The sequence below is a fragment of the Sapajus apella genome, unplaced genomic scaffold, assembly GCF_009761245.1.
Source record: "Sapajus apella isolate SASKATOON/1434 unplaced genomic scaffold, GSC_monkey_1.0 scaffold55, whole genome shotgun sequence".
Taxonomy (NCBI): domain Eukaryota; kingdom Metazoa; phylum Chordata; class Mammalia; order Primates; family Cebidae; genus Sapajus; species Sapajus apella.
This window is the reverse complement of record NW_022436995.1, coordinates 2,082,293-2,095,724: the sequence shown is the minus strand read 5'-3', so window position 1 is coordinate 2,095,724 and position 13,432 is coordinate 2,082,293. Positions and strand designations below refer to the sequence as shown.

Genomic DNA, 13,432 nt, shown 5'->3' with positions numbered 1-13,432 from the left:
CGGGCTGGCTGTGAGATAATAAACAGATGTTGTTTTAAGTCACCATATTTGTGATAAATTTTAATGTAGAAATTTTAAAAACTAATACACTGACGCAGAGATGTGACCCACTGCATGCTGGATAACATGAAAAACTGGCCTCCGACAACAGTAACCCACAAAACATATAACTAACTACCCTCAGGGAATCTATAACCAACCATGCACATAAAATGCATACATCTCTAAACAATCTCACATAATTTGAGCTTTTCATATTTTGCATTTTTACCAATGAAATTAAAAGCTAATGCCTCAAGAAAAAGCTTATATGGAAATCAGAGAAGTCAAATGTAAATAACTTCAATGTTCTAACAGCAAAGCTATGTTCTTTCATCGTAAATATTACACCTATTTCTTTCTTGACACTACGAATCTCAAGTTTCTAAAGAATTAAGTTTCCAGTTTGAGATTAATATATAGACTAGAATTCAAGTGTGCTTATTCTCTTTCTCCTTTATTACTGAGGCTTTATTTACCCTGGCTTGTCACAGGTCTACAAGGACCTATTTTCTCTGCTTTTCTCATATTGCAATGTCTTGGTAATGGAGATTGGAAAATTGCATGGTTATTGGGTAACACTGCCAGAAAAATTAGATCCTATTTAACTTTATCTTCCTGAAGCCCACATCTCTCTATAAGCCATACTTTTTAAATTTAAAATAACATTAAGAAAACAAAAAAAAACCATACTTTGTTCTAATCTCATTCTTTCTCTCCTTCACCTCCACATATGCACAGTCTTATTTAAATAGTTTGAGAAGGTAGGCTGAAGACATTAAGGCATTATTTGCCTGCAGTATAAGACTTAGACTTATAGTCTGAATTCCAGGCAAAATAAAAATGTTCTATATCTAAAAATTTAGAAGATAGTCCTTCAGCTATAAGCAATCCATTTCAGTAACTGAAATACCGAAACTCAGCAGATAGATTACAGATGTGAATTTCTGCTGGGAACACATTTAGCAAAGAACATTTTGAAGCTATTTCATTCATTGAGTAAGATCGATGCTGAGTCCTCTGAAAACCAGGATTGTTAACAGATTTAGATTTCACAGATAATTGGTTAGGAAATATTATTTTTAAATGTCCTAAAACAACAGTAGATTTTAATTGTGATTTTTTTTTCATTAACAGATTCCTATACTTCTATGAAAGAATGATTGGAATCTGTATCTGAGGAACACCTGAAATTATCCTAGCACCACAAAAGTGAAGGATGTGTCTAACCAATAAATGAATTCTTTAACACACTCCAACAACAGTTGTATATATGTGCTTATTCATATAAATAGGAAAGTTTACCTATTTTCCCATATAAAACATCATTTTAGCAATGATTTGGTGAAAATAACTAAATGGTATCTAAACAGCAGATCTTAAAACAAGAAAATCAAAAATAGGCTAAAAGTACTGTTTTACTTTATTATGAGAGTATTAACTTTAGAATTCCAAGGAAGAAAGGAAAGAAGGAAGGTAGAAAGAAAAGGAAGGAAGAAGGGAGGGTGGAAGTAATGGGAAAAGTTGTCAGATGAGAAGATCTTGCAGCTCAACTCTTCCCATTCAACAAAGCTTTATTTATTATGAGCCAGGCACTGTGCTTGTCAAAAAAGATGCAAGTTAGCTAAGGACAAAATGCAGTGAGCACAAAAATATATAAATAGATCATTACAAGGAAATATGAAAAGAGCAGTAATACAGGTTTGAGCAAAGAGCTATTAACTCTGCCTGAAAGTTTAAGTTCACTTTACAGAGGAGATGACATTTTAGGTGGAACTCAAAGAGCTAACTAAAACAATGTTTGATAAGGTTTAGTGAAGAGGTCTGGATGTAAACTTAATACCTAAGAGAAATTCCAACTTTCTTGATTTTTTTCTTCTTAACATCCCCAGTAACTCCAGAGACACCACCCAAACTCATGCATTATATCTTGATCCTGCTAGTTGTCCCAGATGAATAACACATCCTTCTGGCAAACAACTCTTCGGAAGACACCGTGAGACAAGATAAAAGCTTGCTAACCATGTGAGTCCTTAAGTCTGCTTTGGATTTGAACTTCACATGGCAGCCATAAGATCTGCATTGGTGAGCTTGCCTCCGAATAAAACTGACTAGTTTCACTTGCTGATAGAAATTTAATCCAAGTTCTGACTTTATTTTGAGAAGATCAAATTTGTGTGCATCCTCCACGTGGACATACAATTTCTCAAATGTTTCGGCTTGCTTTTCACAAAATAAGCAGACGGCAGAGTCAGGGTGTTCTTCCCAGTCAGACCAGTCATCTTCCTGATGGTCCAGCAATTCCCTATCATCTTCCAACTGAACTTCTTCCCATGATTTTCCAAGTTCCAAATAATTGGTGACATAAAACCGATCATATTCTCTGTTCTTAGGATTAATCTTACGAGGCTATTTTTTCCTCATGTGATCTTTAAGTGTATTTTTGTCCTTGAAGGTCTTCTCACAGTACAAGCACTGCAAATTGTCAAGCTTTTTCTGTAATGTACACAAAAATCATTGCAGTTTATAATGTTGTCTGGCAATCCAATGTTGAAGCATATTCACTGGCCATGTGGTTCAAAAAAACAGATCTGTTTCCAAGGAATCCTTCATTGCAAAGCATACAAATGCCATGAAAATTGGTATCATTTTGTTCTTGCTACTGCTGTTCCAGAATTTTTTCAGTCTCTGTTTCTGAAGCTCTTCTCGAAGAATTCTATCCTCTGGTAAAACATCATATAACAAAAAATAATTCTCTTTTCTTCAAATGGAGCAGTGGAATTAATTCTTATCACACTACAAAAATCTGTGATGGGCTGTTCAGTGAACCTCTTCCTCCAATATAAAAGGTACCTTTGGAAATCAGCCACCAATTTGACATCAGCTATGAAAATCTTATGCTCAATAATCATGTGCTTCAGAAGTTTCTCTTGTTCAGCCACAGGAAAACGTTCTTCACAAAAAATACAAGGCACAGATGGAGAACCTTCTAAAGTGGTGGTGCCACCTGGACTTTCTGGCAGGGAAAGCAGCTCCAGGATACAATCCGTACTGCCCCCATAACCTACACCCCCGACTGTGCTGCAGCTCTCATCACGGTCTTTCTCCAGTTGGGCGGCAGCTCCCTGGGTCTTGGGAGCAACCATTACCTGGAAGAAACTAAACACACTTCACTGCTCCCTGATAGAAAGGTGTGGGATCAACTGGAGTATTATTTTCCAACCTATGAAAATGACACTCCCCTGTGTACACTGTCTGACAGTGAAAGTGACCTGACAGCCCAAGAACAAAATGAAGATGTTCCCATCATCAGTGAAGACATATCTAAACTGTATGCTTTGAAACAAAGCAATATTTTGAACCAGTTGCTACTACAAGAGTGCTTGAAAGACTAGAAGAAACTACCACAGAAGCAATTTTTCATGTTTTTCTCCTATGAGACAGACATAAAAGAATAATTGAAATTTGAACATCAGCAAAGGATTAGTCCTTCATGAAATAAACTTTTCAAAAATGGATGTTGTTTTCAAAAAATAAAGTAGAAAAATGCACTTACTAAGAACTACATAAAAAACGAAGTAGGAAAATAAGATGAAGATTCTGTATTTTGGCTGTAAAGTTTTATTGTGTGATCATCTTAAATGATCTCATTTCATTAAACTCATAATTATCCATAGAAAGATATGCCAATTACAAAGAAATGAAATTTATAAACCTGATTTTTCAGTCAATAGTTTCTGTCTCCTCCCCAAGGATCTTCATCCATTAAGGTGCAAAATCTGAATATCCTTTTTGGACTATATTGGGAGAGCTGTAAATGTAGTGACCAAAAGAAAAGCCACAGAAGAAAGAAGAAGTGGTCAAAGATGGGTAAATGGTCAAAAATGGGTAATATGCAAATTGGCCATTATATTAGAACAATCAATAACTGACTGTATTATCATTACTGCTTTCTGCCTAGGATTGCCAGACTTCCTGGAAATAGACATCAAGCCAGTTAATACACATCCCTGCAATGTGTATATCACTAACAGATAAGTATCATTTTTTGAAAACATAACCACAATACCTTTATAACACCTAAAAAAAATTAACATTAGCTTAATATTGTCTGCTTTCAGTTTTCCCCACTTGTCTTAAAATGTATGTTTACAATATTATCCGTTTCATTACTGATAAATATTGTGTGCCTCCTGATAAGACGCATTGAGGATGGCAGAACATCACTTTTGTAGATTTATACCAAAAATGCATAACTTGTATATAATGAAGAAACAGTCAAATCCAAGTTTGAGGCTGGGCACAATGGCTCATACCTGTAATCCCAGCACTTTTGGAGGCCAGGGTGGGCAGATGGCCTGATGTCAGGAGTTCAGGATCAGCCTGGCCAACATGGCAAAATCCCATCTTTACCAAAAATGCAAAGATTAGCCAGGAATGGTGGCATGCACCTATACTCTCAGCTACTCAGGAGGCTGAAGCATGAGAATCTCTTGAACCCAGGAGGCAAAAGTTGCAGTGAGCCAAGATCATGCCACTGCAGTCCAGCTTGGGCAACAGAGCAAGACTCTGTCACAAGAAAAGGAAAAAAAATCCAAGTTTGAAGGACATTCTATAAAATAATTGGCCTTTATTCTTCAAAAATCTTAAGATCATAAAAAGCAAAGACAGAAAAACTATTTCATATTAAAGGTGGCTAAAGATAGCATAGCATGATCCTGAATTGGATGCCGAACCAAGGGAAAAAAAAGTTTTTCTTTTGCTACAAAAGACATTAGCAGGATAATTGCCAAAATTGGAATAAGATCTGTAGTAAATGTTATGGTATAGTTAATTTCCAAATATTGATAACTGTACGGTGGTTATGTATGAGAATGTCTTTGTTTTCAGGAAATATTCATATACACTGAAGTATTTAGAGGTAAAGGAATATTTTGTTTGCTACTTACTCCCAAGAAACTAACATGGATATATAGAGAATAGTAAAGTAAACATGGCAAGATGTTAACATTTAGGGAATCTAGGTAAAAAGTATAGGGAGATTCTTTGTACTATGGCAACTTTTCTGAAGTCTGAAATTATTTCAAAATTAAAAGTTTTTTAAAATGTTTTCTTTAAAAAAAAAAGCCTGCTAACCAATATCACACCAGAAAATGAAAAGAAAAGGCAGGCTGGACGCAGTGGCTCACTCCTGTAATCACAGAACTTTGGGAGGCCACGGTGGGTGGATCACGAGGTTAGGAGTTCAAGACCAGCCTGACCAATATGGTGAAACCTGTTTCTACTAAAAATACAAAAAGTTACCTGGGTGTGGTGATGTGTGCCTGTAATCTCAGCTACTCAGGAGGCTGAGGCAGAATTGCTTGAACCCAGGAGGCAGAGGTTGCAGTGAACCGAGATTGCACCATTGCATTCCAGCCTGGGCAACAGAGTGAGACTTCATCTCAAAAAAAAAATAAATAAATAACCATTAAAAGGCTTTGACCTTCTTGGGGCAAGTTCACAGAATATTTATTTCACAATAGCTAGAACTAAAGAAGGCAATATTAAGAACGCCAAAACCAAAAAGTGTAAGACCATTAGATAAATTGCCAATCTTGTGAAAATGTGTTTGGTGATGTTTGGTAAGTATCCACACACAGAAGTTATGCCTGAATGTGTATAAGAGTACAACTTTGACCTTTATGAAAACCATCTCTCATGGCACAGACTATCACACTATTTACCCTTCTTTCTTTCTTCCTAACAGAAACTACATTTTACCCAGGAAGGCAGAGAATTACATTTCCCAATATCCCTTGTGAATAGGGATGCCAAGGAGATGTAACTAAAATAAGTGAATAGAATCTCTGGAAAATATTTTTTAATATGCATCTTCATTGATAGGAATCCATTTGCTTTTTATCTCCTCTTTCATCAGGAAAAATGAGAAGCTTGTGGCTTTGTCGCTTGTAGAAGTCTGAAGGCGGTAACTTGCAAGATTCTGGATATGAAATAATAATAAAAGAACTAAGATAAAAAAAACTCACATCCCCTATTAAATTACATGTGCTTACTCAATACTTTATTGAAAACTGGAAGGCTGAGACAACATGAGAATTTCTGTGCCTTTAAAACCATTGCCACACGCACACAACCCCCCACACACACACCCCTACCAAGTTAATTTCCTTTTAAAATAAAACACCAACAATCCTGAAAACTAACAATCCAGAATTGTTACAATGTGCATTTTTCAACCTAAAACTATTAGACATTCCATGACAATAAAGTGTGACCCACGTAAGTTCAAATGTCGTATTCACAAAACAAGGAATTGAAAGCAGCTAACAAAACTACGTTCTACAATTAAAAGAAAATATATTCCAACAATTTAAATATGCTAATAACAGAAAAACAAATTTGTAATCTCAGTAGAGAAATTAAAACTATAAAAAGAACAAAAATATTTGAGCTATAAGAACAAAAATATGTATACAATGATAAAATTTAAAAAATAGATGAGCTGAATAGCAGATTAAAGAAGGCAAAAAAAGAATCAGTGTTTTGAATAAAGAAATATATAAATTATCCAATCAAAATGTATGGAGGAAAAAACAAGATGATGAAAAACAACATCTCTAAAACTGTAATTGGATTATGTACAGAAGAATGTCCACTCTCAACACTTCTATTTAATGTGGGAAATCGTAACTAGCAAAATAAGACAGGAGAAAAAGGCATACAAAGGATTAATACAACTCTCTATTCACAGATAACATACATGATTATATATGTAGAACACTCATTTACATACTGTTTATAGCTGCTTTTATGCTACAATTGTAGGCTTCAGTAGCTGTAACAGAAACCAGTGGCCTGTAAAGTCTAAAGTAGTTACCATTTGGCCCTTTAGAGAAAACAAATTCTTAACTCTGATGTAGGAAAGCATAAGGAATTTACAAATAAGCAATTAGAACTAATAATGAATGAAGCAAGATAGCATGATGCAAGAACTATATACAAAATCAATTTTATTTCTACTTACAAGCAACAACCTGAAAACAAAATAGAAAAATTCCCTTCACAATGAAATAAAACATGTAATTTTGAGTAAATTTAACAGAGGATGTGGAAGACCTGTACACTGAAAATTATAAAAAATTGCTGAAATATACCCAAAAAAGCCTTATACAAATGGGGATATATAACATCTTAATATTATTAACATGTCAGTATTCCCCAAATTTATCTATAAGGTCAATGCAATCTCAAAAAAAACTTCAAGCAGGATTTCTTTTTTAGAAATTTATAACAGGATTTTTTAAAATGTAAACACAAAGGACCTAGAATAGCAAAAAACAATTGTTCAAAGAACAAAATTTTAAGATTTACAACAAATCTATACTAATCAAAACAGTATGATAGCAGTATAAGGAAGATATAAATAATTAATGAAACAGAATAAAGATTCCAGAAATAGACCCAAACTTACATGGCCAACAGATTTTCAACCAAATTGTAAAATAATTCCATGTAGAAAGACAGTTTTTTCAATAAATGATACTGGGATAATTGGATACATCTATGGGGAAAAAAACCTTAACCCTTACCTCAGATAGTAACACACAAAAAAAATACAAAGTGGATACTAGATCTAAATATAAGAGCTAAACTATAAAACTTCTAGAAGAAAAGGTAAGAAATCTTGTGATCTTAGGTTAAACAAAAATTTCTTAGGGAAGACACAAAAACCACAAAACATAAAAGAGAAAAGGGTATATTTGACTTAATCAAAATTAAAAATATATGTTCTCCAAAGACAATCTCTTGAAAATGAAAAGACAAGTCACAGACTGAAAGAAAATACTTGCAAACTATATATAAGAAAAGAGCTTGTACCCAGAATTCAAAAAAAAAAAAATAAATAAAACCTCCTAAATCTCAAAAATAAGACAACCTGGTTAAAACTGGGCAAAAGAAGATACACAGAAAGTCAACAAGTACAGATTCTCAACATTATTGGTCATTAGGGCAATACAAATGAAAACTACAAGGAGAAATCAGTATGCACATACCAGAATGACTAAAATTTTGAAAACTGTATCATACCAACTGTTGATGAGAATATGGACTGTGTTCATTTGCTAGAGCAGTCATAACAGACTACCACAAACTGAGTAGCCTAAACCACAGAAATTTATCGTCTCATAATTTTAGAGACTAGAAGTCTGAGATTAAGATGTTTGCAGTGTTGGTTCTCTCACTCACCAAGTGAGGTAACTCTCTGAGTGAGAGATAATTGGCTTGGTGCCTCTCACCTACTTTACGCTGTATTTTCTCTACATGTGTGTTTATGTGTCAAATTTCCCCTTTTTATATGAACCTCAGTCAAATTGAATTCACGCCCACCCTAATGATTTCATCTTGAATAATGACATCTGTAACAACTCTATTTCCAAAACAGTCACATTCTGGGGGTTGGGTTTCAACATATGACTTTTTAGGAAACACAATACAAGCCATAACATGAAGTAATAAAGGCTCTCATACATTGCTTATGGAAATGAAATTTGTAGAGTTGCATTAGTAATTTCTTATAAAGTTAATTATATGATTGATGTATGACCCAGAAATTGCATTCCTAGTATCATCCCAAGAGACATTAAAACATATGTCCTCACAAACACTTGGATGCAAATGTTTATAGCAACCTTATCGTAACAGCATGAAACTAGGAACAAGCCAAATGTCCAGCAATGGATAATGATAAACGAAATGTGGTAATATCCATACTACTGGGCAATTGAAAGGAGTAGACTAATGATGCACACTCACACAACTTAGCTGACTATTTTTAAAGTGCTAACATAAAAACTACATACTTTATGATGCTATGTGAGATTCTACAAAAGAAAAACTATAGTGACAAAAAGCAGATCAATGGTGCCTGAGACTAGAGGCAGGAATGGAGAGTAACTGCAAGGAGACATAAGAAAACATTGAGGAGTGATAACCGTGTTCTCAATCTTGAACATGGTGGTAGCTGCAGTACTATATGCGTTCAGCAAAACTTGTAGAACTTAAAATGAATACATTCTATTGTATGTAAATTATACTTTGTAACTCTATTCAAAAATAGTACCACAATTTAAAATAATTAAGAATTAAAGATGCTTTCATTTTCCAATAAACATAGCAACACATGCAAGTTATTTTATTCTGACACAAATCTATCATATAGAACACATATCAAGCAATGTGCTGCAGTAGGACAAGAACAGATTTTATTCTATCTTGTAGCAAAATTCAGTCTCCCACTCTATGCTTGATCAGTCTATTCTCTAATCCTCAATTTCCTCATCTGTAATGTGTATGACGTTGTGGTACGGCTTTGTGTGTCTTATAAGTATTAGATACAAAGCACTTGATGTTTTCCCCTGTGTGGTCACATAATTTCCATGGGGTTTTTTTTAATAAATATCCATACTGAAGTAATATTTTCTAAAGAGAGCATATCAGGTAAAAACACAGCTTATGGATGGCTATTCTTTCCACATACTATCAGAATCCTGAATGGTTTTCAGTAATCATTTAGTTTATCTATCTGGTAATATTAAAAGGATTCCTTTTCATTATAAAAGACATTCTTTCTGGATACTAGAAAGCCTTTAGCTGAGGCGGGAAGATCACCTGAGGTCAGGAGTTTGAGATCAGCCTGGCCAACATGGTGAAACCCCGTCTCTACTAAAAATACAAAAAATTAGCTGGGCATGGTGGCACATGCGTGCAATGCAATCCCAGCTGCTCAGGAGGCTGAGGCAGGAGAATCGCTTGAACCAGGGAATCAGAGGTTACAGTGAGCTGAGATTGTGCCACTGCACTGCAGCCTGGCAATTAGAACTCAGGATTAAGAAACTCTCTCAAAACTACACAACTACATGAAAATTGAACAACCTCCTCCTGAATTACTACTGGGTAAATAATGAAATTAAGGCAGACATAAATAAGTTCTTTGAAACCAATGAGACAAAGACACATGTAACAGAATTCCTGAGACACAGGTAAAGCAGTGTTTAGCGGTAAATTTACAGCACTCAATGTCCCCTGAAGAAAGCAGAAAAGATCTACAATTGATACCCTAACATCACAATTAAGAGAACTAGAGAAGCAAGCACATTTCAAAAGCTAGCCAAAGACCAGAAATAACAAAGAGCAGAACTGAAGGAGATAGAGACACAAAAAAAACTTTAAAAAAGAAAATCAGTGAATCCAGGAGCTGCTTTTTATGAAAGATTAACAAAATAGATGGACCATTAGCCAGACTAATAGAGAAGAAAAGAGAGAAGAATCAAATAGACAAAATAAAAAATTGTAAAGGGGATATCACCACTGATCCCACAGATATACAAACTACCAGTATAAAAACCTCTACACAAATAAACTAGAAAATCTAGAAGAAATGGATAAATTCCTGGACACATACACCCTCCCAAGACTAAACTAAGAAGTTGAGTCCCTAAGTAGACTAATAACAAGTTCTGAAATTGAGGCAGTAATTAAGCCAAAAGAAGCCAGGATCAGATGAATTCACAGCCAAATTCTACCAGAGGTAGAAAGAGGAGCTGGTACCACTCCTTCTGAAACTATTCCAAACATTAGAAAAAGAGAGAATCCTCCCTAACTGATTTTATGAGTTACTGCAGCACTATTCACAATAGCAAAGACTTGGAACCAACCCAAATGTCCATCAGTGATAGACTGGATGAAGAAAATGTGGCACATATACACCATGGAATACTATGCAGCCATAAGAAAGGATGAGTTCATGTTATTTGCAGGGACGTGGATGAAGCTGGAAACCATCATTCTCAGCAGACTAACACAGAAACCAAACACCTCATGTTCTCCCTCATAAATGGGACTTGAACAGTAAGAACACATGGACACAGGGAGGGGAACATCACACGCCATGGCCTGTTGGGAGGTGGAGACCTAAGGGAGGGATATCGTTAGGAGAAATACATAATGTAGATGACATGCTGATGGGTGCAGCAAACCACCATGGCACATATATACCTATGTAACAAACCTGCATGTTCTGTACATGTATTCCAGAATATAAAGTATAATAACAAAAAATGACAGCATGGGATGCATATATAACAGAAAAGAGATCCATAGTCACAATAAAATAGAGCTCCTACAGCAGATTCATAGGATTAAGGAGAAAACCCATAGCTTATTAAAGGGTAGCTAGGAAAAGACAGATTATAAAAGAAGATATTGATATGGTCAATGCCATATTATTAAATGCTCAGTTCTTCAGTGCAGTATTAACAAAAAACAATTATTTAGTAGCATTTTGGCAAATTGCCAAAAATTGAAAGTGAACATGTAAAATATAAAAGGTGTGAGAAAATGGACTTTTTCAGAATGTTGGCACAAGATTGTAAATCCTTTTTTCAGGGCAATTTGGTAGTAGCTTTCAATTTTTTGAAATGCTCATATTGACCCAGAACTCCCATCTTCATAAATCTCACCTACAAAAATACTGGCATAAATATGTACATAAATGTATATATATGTATGTTTGGTGAAATAGTGCTTTCGTTGTGAAAAGCCTGAAGTGACTTAAATGTCCATTAGTAGGGAAATGTATTAAATGTATTGTCAAATTCTTATGATAGCATAATATGGACCTGGAAACTTTTCTAAGACAACACTGCTGTATGAAAAGTCATAAAGAAAATACATAGCACAATCTTGTTTATGTAAAACATAACAAAGCCAAAATCTCAACAATGTTTAAGGAGCATAGAAAATCGTCTTGATGGACATGAGCCCAACTCTTTAGAAATGTCCCCTTTGGTAGGAGGAGTGAGGAGTTGTAGGATTAATTACAAGAATAATTGTTTTTACTCTTCTGTAATGTTTTGTAATGACTGTATTCATGTATTGCTGCATAATTAAGTAAAGAAAAAAATTAAAAATGATTACATCTGCTATAACAACAGCAATATAGATGACTTAGGAATAAAGATACTAGGAAATGTGGAAGACTTTTGGAAAGAGAACTATTAAATTTTATGGAGGTATATAAAAGAAGACCTTAATAAACAGAGAGATGTAACTAGGAAACAAGAGACATGAGAGTCTAGGGTTGGGATTTCTAAGTTTAAAATCCTTGCTCTCCACTTACTAGTTGTATGACCTTGGACGTGTTATTTAACATGTTATTTAACCTCTCTAAGTGTTATATATGTCATTTGCAAAATGTATAAAAATTCATAAAATAATGTTGTTGGCATCATCATGGCGCTGTGATATTATCTTTGTGTGAGCTGCTTTAAGACAATGCTTGGTTCATCAGAAACAGATAATAGATGTTTCCTCCCATTCCGGTGATTGCACAGCACTCTACCTAGGCTTTTGTTCCTTTTATCTTTTAGTAGCGTATGACAGGACAGAGTTATTCATTTCATTTTGCAGGAGGAGCTTCGACGTTTATAAACACTTAACTGACAAAGGAGTATACCGGGAGAGAATATACCTGCAATTGTCAATTAGAAAATCAAATTGTGCCTTTTTTCAGGACAGTTATTGAGCTGAAATATAATTAATATGGTTTGACTCTGTGTCCCCACCCAATTCTTGTCCTGAATTGTAATCCCCAAGGGAGGGACCTGGAGAGAGGTGATTGGATCATGGAAGGGGATTCCCCCATGCTATTCTCATAATAATGAAGGAGTTGAATATTTGATGGTTTAAAAGTCTGTGGCAGTTGCCCCTATGCTCGCTCTCTCTCTCCTGCCACCTTGTGAGAAAGGTACTTGCTTCTCGTTTGCCTTCTGACATGACTATAAGTTTCCTGAGACCTCACAGTCATGTGGAACTGTGAGTCAATTAAACCTCTTCTGTTGAAAATTACCCAGTCTCAGGTAGTATCCTTACAGCACTGTGAAAATGGACTAATACAGTAATCAACATATAAATTATTATCAGAAAAAGTATTCTCACACTATATAAACTACAATCTAACTTATTCTAAATCAGAGTTAGAGAACATATATTGGCCAATACAACTTTTTTAGAAATTGATAAATATTACCCTTAAAATTTAAAGGGAATATTCTAAGTTAAAAGTTTTAATTTTGGCTGGGCGTGGTGGCTCACACCTATAAATTCTAGTACTTTGGGGGGCCAAGGCAGGCAGATCACAAGGTCAGGAGTTCAAGACCAGCCTGGCCAAGATGATGAAACCCCGTCTCTACTAAAAATACAAAAATTAGCTGGATGTGGTGGCAGACACCTGTAATCCCAGTTACTCAGGAGGCTGAGGCAGAGAATTGTTTGAACTTGGGAGGCAGAAGTTGCGGTGAGTGGAGATCATGCCACTGCACTCCAGCCTGAG

The 13,432-nt window shown here is 35.1% G+C and overlaps 1 pseudogene; it reads right to left on the bottom strand.

Annotated features, from left to right (window-relative positions):
- Positions 1-1,892: 1,892 nt before the first annotated feature.
- On the bottom strand, positions 1,893-3,374 carry LOC116527524 (annotated as a pseudogene).
- Positions 3,375-13,432: the final 10,058 nt, after the last annotated feature.